An 18,551-nucleotide genomic window follows, 5' to 3' on the forward strand; every position below is an offset into this window, starting at 1 on the left:
TGTGTGGAACAGTTTCCTGTATGTGTGCGACTAGCTGTGGTTGTTTCTAAAAGTGGTCAGTAAACGTCCTAAAACTGCCACTTGAGTTTCCGAGCATTTTTATCCTGAGGTTATAACAATAATGAATTTCCCTGGTCTGTTTTTTCACGGCGAACAGAGCTGGCCGAGGGAAGAAAAGGCAGTGGAGTGATGAGGCTTACAGTTCGATGCGTTTCCCTTTTTCCTTTTCATGTGGGAAGTGACACTGTCACGCTCGTGCCTCACTGACAAATGAAAAATATCAGGTTGATGACTGCTTTTTTTTTTTTTTTCATTTGTTTCTCCACGCTTCCTGTCAAGATTTTGGAGATGTCTTTTCTGAGCCCTTGTGTTCGGTACCTGCTCGTTATTACTGCTTCCCCACATTTCCGGAAGATTACAGGTTTCTCATGCAAACAAGACAACAACACAATGCAGACAGACGTGCTAAAAGAAAGAGTGAAGTTAATGGGTGCTCAGCCACACTCAGACAGAAACACAAGCGCCTTAAGTCTGCCATCTATTTTGTCCCTTTTCTCCCTCACACACGCACACACACACACACACACACACGCACACGCACACACACACACACACACACACACACACACGTACTGACAGTCAGCCACAGCAGGAAAGCCAGACACGCTGGCCCCCAGCTTTTTTCCTGCTTCAGCCCTGAAAATGCTGAATCAAACATAACACCATCTCCTTCACAGCGGCCTTGCCCACCACCAAAAACACCTAAAAGCTGCAGACACATTTTGGGTTTTTTTTCCTAAAGTGTTTTTTTACCAAGGGGGTTAGCTCATGCATGAGTATTTGTTTTCCTTTCCACCGTTTGGTGTGAGTGTGCTGTGGATTTGTATGTTTTTGCACGTGCATGCATATTTTTGTGACAAGGCTATTCATCTCAAACAGTCCCATCTGCGAGCAACAGCCTTGTTTACTTATCCCTCGACCAGAGAGCAGCAGCACTCCTGTCCACAGGTAAGCGTGCAGCCAGAGCCCAGGACAAGCGGGAGGGGTGTGATTCTGTCTTCATCCGGGGATAAATCATCCTTTACACAAGCGCCAAACTTCCAAACCTTTGTCTCTGCCCATGCTGTCTGCTCGTTGCTGCAGAGTCATCCTTTTCTGCTCTCCATTTTGCTGCATCGTTTGCCACTTTCTCACACCAGTTTAATTTACTCATCTTTCCAGAGCAATCTCTTTCACTTCCTCTCAGTCCTCCTCTCGTTGTCCTCTCTGAGCTCCACCCACACCCCCTCCTTTTTATACCCTTTGCCATTTTTTACCCCTTCTCTCTTCTCCCACACCTTTTCCTTTGTTGAGTGGCTGTCTAGTTATCTTTCTAAAGCCATCCTTTCCCACACCTAAGCCTTTCTCTCTTTCCTCCTCTCCCTTCACTTACCGTTCACCCATCCAACTTGTCTTTCTCATCTGGTGGTCAAAGGCATCTTTCAAAACATAGTCATTTCTTCCCTCAGTCTGCTTCTCATCTGTCTCGGCTCTGATTCTCATCAACATATTCTTAGCCCCATTCTCTCTTTCAGTCCCTGACAGAGGACAGGGAACAGCCGGCACGGGCTGATGGGGTGAAATAGCACCCAGTGATGAATATTCATCTCGTCCCACCAGTCGCTGTTCCCGGCCGCCGTGTCACAGAGGCCTGCAGAACACAGATGCCACTATGTATTTGTCTCAGCCAAGATGGGACCCACAGGAAGCTTTCTTCTCTTTAAGCCCGATGAGGGAAGAAAGATCAGTGATTCCCACCCATACTAACATCCAACTTATACTTTCCATGTTAAAGAGAAATGAAGAACGGGGACACATCCCAGAACTCAGAATCACAGATTTAGACAGATTTAGGCAGACAGCTGGGAAAACACTGGAAAAAATGTTTCCTTATTTTGTTACAATTTTGACTTTTTATTTCTTTTTTTGGTTACACTTTAATCACAGTCTATATGATTGTAAATGTAATTCCTACTATTTTGGGTTCAAATCACCCAGCTGGCTTTCTGTGCATATTCTTCCTGTTCCTCATGTTCAGTGTACATCACCCATAACTTCTTCTGATTTAGACTTCCACAGAAATCTATGTCACAAACTACGATGTAATTAGAAACCACTTTTAACCCTACGACATAACCTGAAAAATAACTACACATCAAATATATAACTGGTCAGTTCAGCACCATTTCCAGCTACTTTTTTGTTTTTTAACATACCAGTGGCAGAATAGCAATCATCGCCTCAGCACATAGAACAATAATCATAGCATATATATATATATATATATATATATATATATATATATATATATATATATATATATATATATATATATATATATATATATATATATATATATATATATATATATAAGGAATCAAATGTCAGCAGATTCCTGGAGGGAGATTGCTGAAACGACCAAAATGGACTTGAGTGAATACGAAGAAGTGGAAAAACCTGAGAGACTTTTTTATCAGCTGGCACCACATATGTAATACCACACGATAATTAACACGTAATTACACACAAGCATGAATGTGGGCAATGACGTCAGCCAGTTATGTAGCTCACTAAAGTCTGTATCTGTGACAGAACTTGAAAAGGCGCTGTGGGCATATATAATAATTTAGACTTATTAATGTTAATCAGATTTTACAACTTCTTTCTTTCTTCCTCTTTTTGCAGTAAGGGATTGTAATCAACAATCAGTCTTTCTCAACAATCAACAACCTTTATTTCCTGCTCACGTTCATTATTTTTCCTCCAGGCATCTCATTTAGATGACTGATTTTTGACTTTTGTGGCTTCTTAGACTTTGAAATGAAGCAAGGTGCTTTTTTTTTTCTTTTTTTTTTAAATGAGCATGAAAACAACTGTGTAAACATATGAAGAAAAAAAGCATTGTATCCCTGTATCAGTGCATCAAAATGTAATACAGTGACATTACAACAGGCTTGGCAAATACGTCACGATGCGCATGAAGCAACTGAAGCTTCTGCGCTGCTGTGGCGACTAAAAGTAGCAGCAGACAAAAGCGTCAGATCCATGTGGAGAGATTAAGAGACTATAACAGTATGTCCTCACCAAAAATACTGCATTTTTCCATTACCTTTTTTTTCACGTTTTATGGTTTGACTACGGTTTAAAGCTTTTTCGTTTGCATCTGGAAAACAGAACGTGGCAGGAAAATTAGAGACATCAGCTCAAATGTGTATTTTCTGTATTTTCTGTCAGTATTGAGATATAAACCTAACATTAACTACTCACCCCTTGTGAATGCTTACACTTTTACAAATTTTCACATTACAAAGTGTTTACAGTTTTCCCAATACTGTGCAGTATGTCATCACAAAAAAATACTATGAACGACACAAGGTAACTTTGATGATTGACTGTTTGAAGTCTAACTGTAAGCAAAAGCGATGCCATCTTGGTCCTTGTGGCATCACAAACCCCTTTGAATGTACTCACTGGTTTGATGATATAGTGACGCTTGAAGGGTGCTTAAAATCATTCTTTGTCTTTGATCGCATTCCCTGCCTTAGTGGACCAAAGCGGTATTATTTTCCTTTAATAGTGCTGCAAATTTTATACACTCGCTTCGAGACCCTGCTTCAGACTCACAGATGATTTTCTCTGAAGGCTCCCTGTAAAATATAGAAGAAAAATAAGGCTAATGGATTAAAAGAGAGCAGGGTCAGATGGGGCGAATGTGCCGACATGATTGGGGTTCCTGCCCAATTAACTGGAGATCACTTAAATGGTTGGCGAGCTGAAGAGGTCATTATCCTGAAGAGCTCTAAAGAAACCCATTAGGGCTTTTCAAAGCTGGACCCATGACTCTCCCACTTTAGTTTTACATTTCTCCAATAAAGAAAACACATGGCTGATTCTGCTTTATGGAGGCTGTTGGCCTTTTTGTTAAATTCTTTACCTTGATTGAATCTGGGGAACAGGTGCAGTCATGCATGTCATGTGTCCGTAAATTCAATCCTCAACACACTCTATCAGACATCCACTGCTATAAGCTGTGACGCATTGTATAAGCTATAGAGCAACTTTATCCTTTTTACGCCAAGCTAAGCCAAAAGGAAAAAAGACCAAAGAACAAATCAATGTTTTCCACAAACTGAGCACTGCACACAAAACAAATCCAAGAAATATTGACTTTCACGTTAGCCCTGAAAAAGAGATGGTAAACTAAACAAAGTACAAATGTTTCCCTGAACAGCCACAGAAACATGAATTGCAACATCAATATATACAACTGCAAAGGGACCGGGTGTATAAAAGTCTTTTTCAACTGGATTCCACATGCACGTTGTGTTGGAATCATTCATTCATGCGCAGCAGCTCTACATAATCACACTCTAACTGTGAACATCACAGCAGCATCTCCTGTATTAGTCATGCAGTCCCACCAGCACGTTAAACATGAAGCAGTCTGTTTCAGCCTCTTCCGAATCCCCATCATCCCTTAACTGACTTCTGGATTAAAACTACATTTATTTAAAAGGGCTTTTTTCAAATGATGTCTGTAGAAAGTGGTTAAAAGTAGAGCATAAAATTCTGATGAGATTGGAAGACCAGGGTATGACTGAATTGTAAGAGTGTTACTAGTTTCTCACTTTGCTTATATAGAGTAACTCTAATTTACTAAGACTGTTACACACAATGAAAGTAAATTCAGCATCAGTGATAAACAGCTAAATTAATCTCAGTTACTTTTCATTTCTGAGTGGATTATGTTTTGCCTATTTTTGGTCATCCTATGTACAAATAATCCAGATGAGCTGAGGGCACATCAGGCTCAAAATGTTCTGTTTCAAACGGATTTTTTAATATGTTCATCACACACTGTGATATTATTACTTTTATTTAAGTGCATAATTACTTCTTATTAACATTTAAACCTGTTTTTTATTGTTTAACTGTTAAAGAGTACAAATTAAGTCTGCAATGTGAAAATGCAGAGAAAAACAATTTCAGCTTGATGCCAAATTAGTCAAGAAAAAACACAAGGAGCACAATTAACTCGAAACAGATCCACCAGATACAGTCATGTGAAAAAAACGAGAGTTTCGCAGGACTCAGTGCAGCATTGCAAATAACTAACTCGACTCAGTAGCATGTAGAACCACCTTTATTAGCAATTACATGAAGCACTTATTTTCTGCAAGAGCTGATCATTCTCTCATGTTATTGTGAAAATTTTGGCCCACTCGTCATGTTGTTTCATTTCGTTGCAAGTTTTGGGCATTTGTTCATGCACGGCTCTCTTAGGATCCAACTTCTCCGATTGCTGCTGTTGCATGACTCGGTTTCAGCCACTCTTCAGCTCTTGGACAGATCTAGAACAAGTTGGTACACAGAGTTCATGGTTGACTCGATGACTGGAAGGTGTCCAGGTCCTGTGGCTGCAGAACAAAGCCAAATCAGGATATCTCCCCGTTTTTCTTGACAGTTGGCATGAGGTGTTTGCGATGCTATGCAGGGATTGGAATTGAGATCCAGTCCTTGGTAAGAACTTGTTCCTTTTAGTTCAGTTCCTTGGAATTCTTAGTCTGCCGCTTATCAATCGTACAATCACCTGATTTCAGTTCTTGTACCAGAAGAGGACATTAGCAGTACAGTCTAGCGCACTGATGTGGATAATTTATTTGTGTTTTATTGCAAAAAAGGACAAGAGCACAATGGTGAAGTGGTAAACTGCATCCAGAACAGCAACAGCTGCATTATGCTGCTAACACAACTTCAAGCCTGCAAGCATCTGCACAGCAGCATTCTAATACTAAGCTAGCCAAGAAAGCCAAAGTGATGTTAAAGCTGAGTGAATGCTGACTCCAGGCCAGCAGCCTGAAACTGAACTTCAACGGGTATCAAAAGCACTGACGAGCATTGAGGCTGCAACCTCTGTTTCTACCTGTTTCTAAAGTGGAATCACCATGGCGATCGCTTTAAAGTCTCGGCGCTGGTTTCCATCTTTATTTTCTGTTGTCAGCTTTGTGTTCATACCTAAATACTAAGAGAAAGATCATAGTGTGTCCTCATTAGCATAGGTGTTTGTGTTGGTGTGTGGAACCACACAGCATGCAATTACTTTGCACAAATACCTTTGATCTGCTGCTTAGCGATAGTGGTGAATCTCAAAGGGGAGCCAGTGAGAATCGGATAAGAAAATCGATAATGGAACCGGAATCGCTAAATTCTTATCAATTTCCATCCCTACTGATATGCTAGCATGTGGTGTTGTTCAATATGAGCAAACATCTCCATTTTGGTCGTATCTACCCAAGGGGTGTTATTCCAGAGGTCTTGTGGTTTGTTGAAATACAATTTTTCTAAGCTGTCCTGTCATGTTCTTTTCACAGGGAAGAGACTGTCTCCTGACAAACACTTCAAACAAGCCTTACTTTTTCCATTTTTTCTAATTTCAATAAGTCCTCTGAAACTGCTCTTTTTCACACGACTGGATAGAAATTTTGCATATTCTCTATCAGGTCCTTACTATCATTTTAGGCGCAAAAATCTACTTTACGCCCTTGCATCTCTTGCCAGGTGTGTAGCGTGGCTTCTTGTAGAATTCACTCTGCTGATGATGAAAAAGAGCATAACTTATTGCTACTAATGAACTGCTCATTTGTAATGGTGGTACATAATGGTGATGAGCAACAGGAGTTCATAGTTTTTCCCACCTTTTTATTCCTAACCGCATCTCTTGCAGCACAGCCCCAGTAGAGACATTGCCATATGACCTAATTATCTCTCATTAGTGGCCTCAGTAATTACAGGCCCTTTTACAGCTCCATCTCTTCTGTCTCACATAGGAGGGGATTTCAATTAGGCTTGCCTTGCAGCTCTGCCTGCCTTACTTTCACAGCTAAGCCACACTGTCACCTGTGTAGCCAAGCATAGCCAAGCGGCATGAAGCCCAGTGCTCACAGAAAGCTCCCAGCAAGTGTTTCTGCATCTGAGTTTTATTCATTCCATATCATACCCCCATCAATGAGACATGACAACGAGACAGCTTGAGGAGGTATCTTCTTTCACTGAAGAGAAAAATAACCTTTTATGCCATCTTCTTCATGAAAAATACATAAGAAACAAACTATGTATTGCAGCAGATCTGCCTGTCACAGGTAAATAGCATGTGATATGCAAAATCTCAGACATCTGAGTGACAGAAAATGCCTCCATCAAGCCACATTCGTCAAACATAACTAGAAGGGGAGAAAAGAAGATTGAATCAGAGGCCCCTACGTTATTCAGCTAAAAGCACAGTCAGATTCATAAGTACAGGAAAGTGGGGCGGGGAGGGGGGGTATGAACAGGAGGAGGCCTGAAATTGTTGAGTGGAGGCGACGAATTGCTGCACACACCTCTTCCCTCTACTCATGCTTATCATTTAACTCTCACTCCAACCTCAGCACCAAATCATTCACCCTAATTAAAAGGCCAACGAGGAACACCAATCAATACTGCAGAGGGATAATTAACCCCTTGTGTTCTCAATTGTCTCTACAAAGGTGAAATTGAAATTGATTGAGATTCCCTTTTGTTGGCTAATTGTTGCCCTCAGCTGGGTGAAAGAGTGTCTGCTAATAGTGCGTGCGCTGCTATCAAGAGCAAGTGGCATTTATGCAGGTTGCAGCAAAGGAGCTTCATGACTACAGTAGAAGGGTTGCTTTTATTTTGAAAATACATTGGGGAGTAGCCACTTTGAAAAAGAAACACAGTACAGGAAAAGGATGAGTTTTATTACTTAATGAAGCAAACAGTATTACCTTTAAGCCTGCTTACCTTTTACATATGTGCATCACTGCTGTGCAATATGGAAAATTTGGGTGTTGATCAGATACCAAGGAAATGCGAGGACAATACTGCCGATACTGATACCAGCACCGATACTATAAAGCCAGTTTATGTAGGAGAGAGTGTGTCGTGATTTATGAGATGAATCATTATTAGTTTGCAAATTCTGAACACATTTTAATGACCGCTAAATCACTTTGATTTTTACTTTCCACAATAATTAGTAAATGCAACAAATCACTCGTTTTGTTTTTTTTGTAAATGTGCCTGTTTTTAAAGCACTTTGGGGAAACTTCTGTTGTTTAAATATGCTAAAATAGAGACAGTCAACACGAAAAGGTTCAGACATTTTTCATAGCGCATGTTTCAGTTATATTTTTTTCATTTCCAAGAAAAAAATGCAACACAGTTCAGTGGGCTGCATAATGAACTTAGAGGATAAAAACAGAGGATCGATCACGGCAGTATTGATCCCATACAAATACCAGCGTCGACATTTGGATCAATCCGCCCACCTCTAATGTGCATACAGGTCAGCGCACTGCAAGCACATGTGTTAAATATACAAAACACAATATGCAAACATGTTTCAGCAGCCTTTTATTCACGATTCGTGTGTATGTGTCGCAGAGCAAACTGAGGAAATACAGCATTCTCATATTTTCATCATTTTAACAAGTCCTCTCTATTGGCACCCTCAGTGACCAGTGGATACTACTAGAGCCACAGAAACCCATTTCTCTTTTCACCACAACTTGAACAATGTCTGTCAAGCCCACACTCGGCTCAGCTTCATTTCATTTTCTTTTACCCGGCGTCGAGTCGCCTCAGGTGTCACAACCCCTAGAGAACACTTCGCCCAGCAGTCCTACTTCCTTTCTGCGCTCTTTTTCTCATCTGTTCTAAACCAACCACCTTCTTGCACCTATGTCCATCTATCCTCGGCGACTAAAGGCTATCCCTGCACATTACTAACTTCATTTGTTCTGGCCTCATTTTGCCACCAAAGTTTGGGTTGTTTTTACCAACCTTGTCCACCATGACTTACACTGAAGTTGAATGACAGACGTTTCTTTCTTCTTCATTATGGGACTTCCTACTTTAGGGGCAGTAAACTGTACATACATGATCTCAGTAATAAAATTAGAAAATAGGGCAAGTCTGTAATTTTATTAGGGAGGTTAGGATGAAAGGTGTTGCTGTGCCCCAGCTTGCTGAATGAGGCTGAGCTGCAAGAACACAGAATTATTCCCATAATTCATTTTCTGGGACAGCTGAATCTTGTGTCAACACGCACTAAAACACCGAAACTCTACTTTTACCATGATCTGGATTGGTGTGGACGTTTGGTCGTCAGTTTACTCAAACAAGGATTCTTTGAAATAAAAATGTTTAGATGCATTCACCTTTATAGATGCCCGAGGGCAAAGTGAACCAAAAGCTGAACGAAAATCAGCATAAACGACATGTAGCTTTAGTTTCTGTAATTAAAGAAATTAACATTAGTCATCAATACAACAGAAAATGTTTGAATTGGAGCTGCAGGGTCTCTCGAGGTTTTTAATGTGGCGATCACCTGACTACCTTTTCTCTTTGAGAAGGAGGCAACAATGAAAAAAGGTCCAGTCTGAAAAGACATCAGACTTCAGGCAGGTATAGCTTTGAAACCTGCTGTAATGAGCTGTGACAATTGGAAAGCCGTGGACAGAAATTTCCCTCATTAGCACTGAGAGTAAAGACCAGCTAGTTATTAAATATTGCTTTCTAATTGTTTCTAATGTCTCTGTAAAGCACTTTGAATCACCTTGTTGTTGAATTGTGCTATACAAATAAACTTGCCTTGCCTTGCCTTGCCTTCTATCCTGGGCAGGACAAGGTAATTTGGGGTTGATGCATGCCACCCTCATTGTAGGTACATATAAATCCATCCTCGCTGCAGGGGAAACAATTTTAAGAAAGAAAAAAAAACTGTGAAAACATAGCTTACCAGGTCATCATTCCTCCACTGTCACCTTGGCTATAACAGCCGCGCTAGATCAGAAATATCAGTTTTGTTCCAACAAAACAAAAAGTCTCATTGGTGTTCCAAAACCCCTCTGGGAGGGGAAACTATTATTTCACAAAGATCGGGACGAGGAAAAGAAAATCCTTGAAGATATACGCTGCAATCGTATTAGCATTAGGTAATGATGCATAATTATTTGTATTTCAGCAAACTTTTTGAAAATCAATAAGCCTCTCTTCACAGTTTGAAGCCAGAGCTTTCCAGGTAAGAGAGGAGGACTCTGGGGAGTGGGCAGCTCTCTAACTGTTGAAACCGATAAAGGATCAAGGCGGGATAAGGCTAGGGATTAAAGTAGCTAAACAGAGATGGGAGAGAAAAAATTAATTGTGACTCTCTAGAGACATGGAGTGGAGGACGGACAACCTCTGGAAACCTTAAAACAGAACAGGTAGTCACAAAGGACTGTGAGAAAACTTCTGGAGTTCAGATGGAATGGGAAGAACAACTGTTTTTTACACTTCCTAACCTTTACCCATAGCAGGGCCCCTGTAGTGACAGAAACATGAATAAAATAGATCAGAGCAAGATTGTATCCGAAGTCATTCACTGCAAAGATATGGTAAAAAATGTCACCTTTTAGAAAGGATGGGTAAAAGGCCAGCTCCACCAGGAGGACCACCGGGGACTGCTAAGAGCCTTTGAGCTGCCCCTGACATTGTGTACAGCTTCATCTTCTGCTCCCAACGGGAACAAAACACCGCAACTGTAACATCGTAAACTATACAACATACCCACTAATAACACCACTAATCACACCTCGGGGTACCATTTAGCTTTTAATTTATAAATATTTTAGTCTTTTATTTGACACTATTTAACTGAAATACCCCAAATATGCTGCTGCTTTTGTGTTGCCTGAGACTCAAATTGGAAAACACATGGGTAAAATTTGGCAAGGATTGCGAAAAATGCTAATCTTCTTGCATACTTTGGCACGTACGTGCAAAGTTATTAGAAGGATTAAAAAAAACAGCCTAATTTCCATGTTCGAGAAAATCCACAGCAAATAATTGTTCAGTAAATAACACAGAGGCCTTTGTATGTGTCATTCACGTAAGTGTGCCAACGAATGTGGACGTGTCTCCGGAGATTATCGCTGGTAGAAATTATGGGTCTCCTCCAACCCTTGCATGCATACACCTTGTTGGTTTGCAGTAAATTATACATATACATGGCTGGACTCCAGCCAGAGCTGAAAAAAGGCATCAGTCAAAAGTGTAACGTGTGATGTGTTCAAATGAGGTCACAGCGATTTTCAAAGATCTTTTCAAAGTGCTTTAAATATCAAATAGGTGACAACAACACAGCTACCCACACACACAGGTAATTATTAGGCTGCCATTACAGAATAGGGATTCTACCATTTATCCTTCAGTATCCTAACATCGCCTTCAAGGCATATATGATGGTCTAAAATAGCTTTACTACCTACACACGGTGTTTCAAAAAATGTTACATTGACAACATTCCTATATCCAGTTAATCTAATCTCCTTATATGAGCCCAGTCCTTATGACAGCTGTATTGCAACATATTAGAGGCTCTTTCTGTGAGGGATAATGGCCAGTAAGGAGAAAATTGGACAGGCTTGCTTTTAGAGTGGATCCAACCTGCCCAAACTGACATCACTGACACTGGGGGCCGCTCCTGAGTGACTGCAGCTTAGTGAGAGATGACATGACAAGCACATAGTGCTTTCTGCTGCACATCCCTGGTGTCACAAGTGACCCACTTTCCCCCCTCTCTCTAATTGCAATTCCCTCTTTAAAACTGTATTACTATGCACACCCGAAGATGCATTGTGCAACTGCCTTCTGCAGTGACACGCATAAAATGCAAAGGGAATTAGTGTTTATTCTCACAGTAGTTCTGTGTGTTTAGTTTGTAAGTACAAGCACATACGTTATTATACACTTTGCAACCCTTGAACTCATGCGGTGTATTTGTATTATGCGATTTTATCCAGTGAATTAAAGGGGGCTCTCCTAAAACGAGTCCAGAAATGTGAAAATTAATGTCTCATCAGGCAACTTTATACAGAGACAAGTTTGTTTCACACATCTGCCATAATCCTTATCAAACCATCCACACGGAAACATTAAAACCACAGGTTTACAACATATGTTGTGACAGTTTACCTGCGCTGTGAAAAGTGTTAATGAAAACGTAAAATGAATTTACTGTGATCAACAAATTGTTCAGAGTGCTAACAAGATACATTTCCATTGTTTCCGACTGGGACTGGGTTTTCATTTGTCTAGTTTAGGTGATATATTTACCAGAGTCATATCAAATGACAGCAGAAGAGGCAAAAAAAAGCCTCAAAACATCTATTGCAGCTCACCAGACTGCAAAAAAAGTGATAAAGTGCAAGAATGCCCACAGACAAACATTTCAGTGTTACGTCTTCATCAGTGTCTCATCGTGCATCACAAGTCCTTGTACATACAATGTGGTTTTGTTATAAATCTCAACTACTGCGAGTTGATTAGGCTCTCCAGAATGCTTCATTAAACAACTTATCAGTGGACAATGGAGTGTAGCATGCCGGGGAGTCTAAAAGACCCGCCAGTATGTCCTCTAAATCAGCAGAAGAAGGGTGCATTGCTTTGAAATGAGACACTGAGCTGATACAGAATCCAGATGCTGAATTAGGCTGCAGTTTGAGTTTGTATTAAATGCCATTGTAATTGAATGGAAAGTAAAAAACACTAGAGTCTGGCAAAGGAGAGATGCTATTATCAAGACCGAAGAAAAGCCAGCTCGTTTGATGAGGCCTCCTGGACATCCTGTAATTTATGTGAGCGAATGCTGCACGGCTTCTCCTGGGTTCCGAATGCAGAACTGGGTGTATCAACCAATTGGTTAATGGCTGGCGGAGAGAAAACCTCCCACACTTCCTGTTTTCCTGTTGGGTCTCACTCACAGGGGATTTTCCAAAATGAATAATACATCTTCTCCATTTAACTTGGAAAGCAGTCATAATGAGGCATTTCCCATCTCCAGGCTCTCACGTGCCACGAGCACTGTGCGGTTGAATTCAAAGCTGCGGTGAACCAACGTAAGGATGAGGCTCTTAAGACATGCGCAGAGTCATATTTTAAATGGGTGCAATATTGCTCGAGTTATTTACTGGTGCATTTTATCTCAGAAGATCAGAAAAATGATTTTGGGAAAGGCCCAGTTAAATATTTTAGCACAACTCAAGTGAAGAACCTGGTACCTAGTCTAATCAAACCCTGTCCTTATTGATATAATGAGATGTCAAAACCTGTCTCTAAGGGTGCTGGGAGATGGTGATATCTAGTCTTTATGGGAGAAAGAGTTAAAGTTTCCAAGTTATCATTTTAAATATCAATTAATCATTTTTTAAATTAAATATATGTTAAATTAGTTCATTTAACAGTAAATGATGCATATTTTGAATAGTATTAATGTCAGTAAATCTGTATTAAATTAAATATATAATGCTTGCCTATAGGGCCACATGGCATTAAGTCAATTAAACATAAGCTGGCAAAAGCAGAATAACAAGCTGTGGTTAAAAATCAACAATCTGAGCTGCTTTATAGATAAGATTAAGAATTAAATCCTCAGCTAGTTTTTTTTTTTTAATAATTTTGACATTTGTGATAAGTAGTAACATGACAACGACCCCAAACTGGGAACAACTGGGTGAATATGCAGTTCTTTGCTAACATGTGGCCAGTAAGAACTTTAGAGCCTTCTCAGAGCTTTTTTCTAAGGTCTTCTGCCCCCCTAGTGGCCAAAAGTGGCACGAAAGAATTTGGAGATGCTGTGGATGGACGATAAAATCCTCACGCCCATTATCAGAAATTGTGCTTGTGTCATGGGCCCTGAGTTCCTGCTGCTTCAAGAGAACATCCAGTGTCCAACAAGAGTGTATAGGAAGTTCCCAGGTGATGACAGATGTTAATACCATTAACTATTGACAGCCCTTCACATTCTCCAGGCCTAAATCGAACTGAGAACCTTTGGGATGTGTCAGTGAATCTGAAGCCATCAAATAGCACTTGTCCAGGAGCTTACTGATGTCTTGACCCAGGTCTGGAAGGAAATTCCTTGACCCGATCTACCATCTTATCAGGAGTGACACTGTCAGGAGTGAACATGGCCTGTGATTTCAAATTTCAAACCCTCAAGCCGTTTGTGATTTTTGTTTCCATTGACCATATTGCTCTCAACAAATTACAAAATGTATACCATTAAAGGATTTCAACTTGGATATTTCATTCATTAAAAGCCAATTTGTGATTGAAGCACTCCCTTAATTCACTGAGTGAATTTGCTTCATAGATGTCCTGATATATTCAGTTAAAATCAAAGAGGAAAGGTGAATTGTATGTGGCTGTATTTCTAAAACATAAACATAATACAGACAGCTTTTTTCTGATCTGAATGAAGAAAAGTGCAGTGAGGAGCAGGGAGGAGACATAGGGGAGTATTAATGTGATAAAGGGGCATGACCCATTAAAAAAAACTCCAGGCCCGACTATGACACAGTGACACGCACTCTCACTGTAATTTTACCATAAAGGAGTCAACCATTCCCCGGATGTAAATTTATTGGGGAGGCTGTAACATTTTATAGCCGGTACTCTGTAGTGGATGTGACCACATTTGTTCAGAGCTGTTGAAATTATGATCCCAGACATACTGCTGAGGAGCTTCCAGCCTCGCTGAAATTATTTTCATTACTGCTGAAAATTGCAATTAATGGCTAATTGCAAGCTGTAAAGCAGCAGAAGGTTTTCTGCGTGATAAAGAAACGAGTGTGTTTTTGCTACAATTCTTGGAACTTATTAGGAGTTTATACGGAGCCGTGCGTGCACAGCCTGTCGCTGTGATTTTAAGAGAAAAGCGAAAAGTAAGTGAAAGTATCTCTATCTGTGATTTAAACAGTGGTGACAAATATTAAGAGCGTCTCCCGTGCAGAAACAGATGGCATCCAGTTTGCTATATAATCCCCTCTGAGTCACTATCAGAGCATCCGGAGCATGTGGCCTTTATCAGTCTAGACTACTTTATCGCTTAGCTTATTTACAGATCAACAAATCAATTTGGTGTGAAAAACAAAAAAGAACACAAACAGAAAGCAGAAAAATTAACGCCATAAAAGTCCCCGTTTTCATTTCTTGGTGTGAAGTTATTTACTCGACTTGTTTCCCCGCAGACCCACGCGCTGCCTTTTCATTGATAATGAGCAAAAACAGAAATCCTACAGAGGCATCCCGCAGCAGAGGGAGCTTAATTAAGAAATAATTGACTTATATTTTCAATTAATGGGGTTGTTTGAAGTCTGCCTCTGACAAACCGTACCTTTAGAAAGCAGGCACCTTGCGCGCATGTTGGTTGAAATGCGGAAAAGATGTTTTTTCAGAGACTGGGGAGAAAAAAGCTATGAAATAAAGGGCTTGAAATTGGAAATCTAACGCGATTTGAGATGCTAAGAGAGAACGTCTCACTTGTGATGCCCGATAGACTGGATGAGAGAGAATGCGATACTCCCTCTGCATATGTGTGTGTGTGTGTGTTTTTAAAGATGATTCCAGGTATAAGTTACAGAATTATGGGGAAAAAAATCATCATGACAAATTTATGTTTATTACATTCCAGCCATTAATTCAAGCTTGGCATGTGCGCACCCACGCACTCCACAAACATGTAATCTCCCTCCTACGGATTCTGCGGAGAAAGCAGAAATTTACAGATCACGCAGATCTGTTGTGACATCTAATATGAGTGGCGTTTAGCTGTTAGCACTGAGCATTCCTCCACCTCCACTCCAATAGAAACTCCACTTAGCTGTGGCCCAGGAGCAGAGGAACGTTTGAAATTCTAGCGATGTACGCGTGAAAGGGAATAGAAATGATGCCTAATGTATATGAATGGAAGCCATGGCGTTCAGGTATTTCACACTGCATGCCCTGACAGAGGCTAAAGTGAATAAGTCGTCAACTCGCATTGAAATTCATATTGTATCTCTGGCTGGGGCTGAGCCCATTTTCTCCACTGCGCTCTCGCCATGAGCCATACAATAGTCAGGGAGACATCTAATGAGGCAGGAGAAAAAATATTAAGAGCAAAATCCTTAAACTCAGGAGTTGGCATACTCAATGACCACACTCTAAATGCAATGAGAAAATCTTTTTTTTTTGGTTTTTTTTGTTAGGAGCTTGAGGCCGGTGGGAGGGAGAGAACAAAAAGCGGGGAGAAGAAAAGATTGAGTGAGTGACTGAGATGGGCTGTGACAATGTCAGCTTTGGTCTGGTCAGCCCGCACAGATGATGAGTGAATATGAGGGAAGCTGGAAGAAGAAAGGCAGGAGGGGAGAGCCGGAGCACAAAACCAGAGCAGGAGGGAGCTGCCAAGTGGATAAGAATATTGTAAAAAGAGTGAAAATCTGTGTAGGACAGCCACTCTGCTCGCTACTACAGAGTATCAGGTGCTCTGGGAAACATCTTCTTTCTTGACTTGGTGGGTCAGCAGTGCAGTCCAGCTCGTGTACAAAGCAGATACCCAGATTTTGCCTTTGATCCACTGGCTCTGCTGCTTCATGCAGCTTGACCTTTGGGTCTTCTTTAACCTTGCCCCACTCACCATCTGCTTGCCATTCTCAGAACCGGGTTTTGTTAGCTATGAGAATTTTCTGTACTTCAGTTAATGGCCTTCAATTTATTCCCTCTGTAAGTGCTATTGAAGCCAGAGAGTGTTGACGTTTTCATTTCAGCAACACATTAAAGCAGCCGGCTCGCGCCTTGTGCTAATCAGGGAGCTATCACCTGCAGTGTTTAGCCGGAGTTCTTCCATTTAAACTTTGACCTGAGAGCGCCCTCCTTTCAAAGTCAAGACAACCTGCGCATGCTCATTTTGTGGCATCATTGCATTTTCTGTCCCTGGGATTTTTTTTGTGCAATTATGCTGAGCGTCTCCTTCGCCCTTCTGACTTCCACGTGTTTATTTGTACACTCTGCTGCGTAACATGTCCTTTTTAAGAGTCCCTGTTTTTAAACCGAGCTGTGCTGTAATTAAATGTAGCTAGGCCATTACAATCACAGGCTTTGAAAGCACAACATACATGCTAAAATATCTGCAGCAGATACTGTAAATTTAATCTCCACTTGACACCAAGTCATGCATTTTATCAAACAGCTGCTTGTTGGCAAAGATCAACTTCTGATTTTCCGAGCTTCCCTAATTAGACGTAATCACAAACAGGATCCACACACATGAAAACAATTTGAGCGCCTGCTTGTTTTGATGTCTATCATATTGTTTTAAATGGTTTCAAATAAGTAGAATTTGTGATTTTATGGCCGGTTCTGCTATTACTGTTTGTCTTCCATTAGAAGAAACACAGGGAGCAGCTGCTTGGATCGTCTTTGGCTACATACTGCCCCCTAGTGGTGAGGCGCTGCATTGTCAGTCCTTATGCTGCACCTGGTTGTTTAACACAACTTTTTAAAGATGCCAAGTAACTGGATGGAGGCCAGCCTCCACATTTGAATCAACTAAATGTTTTGTTGGGAGATTATAAAATGAAGTAAACTAAATTTGCTAAACAATTTAAAGAACTCAGAAACTACCTGAAGTTAAGTTTGAATACAATTACAGACAGTTAAGAACACTTTGAATGAGTTTTATGATTTTAACACACAAAGTCTGAATTCTTCTTCCTCAAAAGAACCAGACTCAACAAACATGCTAATGTTTTTCATTTAAGATGTAAATGCTATTAAAAAAAACAACAACTAACAATTGTTGAAAAGTTTTCCATTTCAAAAATAAAAATATGCCACTGGAAACCCACTAGCTGCTCCACAGATAAAACCAAATGCGTCATGCATCTGCGCCTCCTTGTGAGTGCATGGCATGGCAGTAGCGCCCAATCATACTGATTGTTAATAAAACATGAGTGAATGTACAAGTTTTGCTTTTAGTATGCATGCCCTGAAAAACACATTTGTAGCAATATTAATTTGCACAACACTGACGTTCAGTTGTGCCACCCATGCAAGAGCTGCATTCAAGGATTTGTGATAACTGCTAATGAGCCTTTTATATCACTGTGGAGAAATTGTGGCCCACTCTTCTCTGCAGAATTGTTTTAATTCAGTCACACTAAAATGTTTCAAGCATGAACAGCCTGTTTATGGTCTTGCCGGAGCATCTCAACCGGAATTAAGTCCAGACTTTGACTCGGTCACTCAAAGACGTCAAGTTTGACTTTTTGAGACTTTCAGAGGAGGACTTGCTGTTGTGTTTTGGATCATTGTCCTACTGCATAACCCAAGTGCCCTTAAGCTTCAGGGCTTGAGTTGATATCCAGATATTCTTTTTCATGATTTTCTGGTAGCGAGCACAATTCATGGTTTCATCAATTACAGCAACTCGTCCAGGGCCTGAAGCAGCAAAGCAGACCGAGACCACCATGCTTGACTGGTGGTATGAAGTTCAACTGACTTTCATCAGTCCACAGAATATTTTCCCAAAGATTTCAGTGATCATCGAGATGTTTTTCTTTTCTTTTTGTGGGGCCAGTAGTGGATTTGGGCTTGGACCTCTTCCCATGGACACAATTTCTTATTGTTGAATCATGAGCTCTGACCTTAAC

Source organism: Rhamphochromis sp. 'chilingali' (assembly GCF_963969265.1).
Source record: "Rhamphochromis sp. 'chilingali' genome assembly, chromosome: 21".
In the NCBI taxonomy this organism is placed as follows: Eukaryota; Metazoa; Chordata; class Actinopteri; order Cichliformes; family Cichlidae; genus Rhamphochromis; species Rhamphochromis sp. 'chilingali'.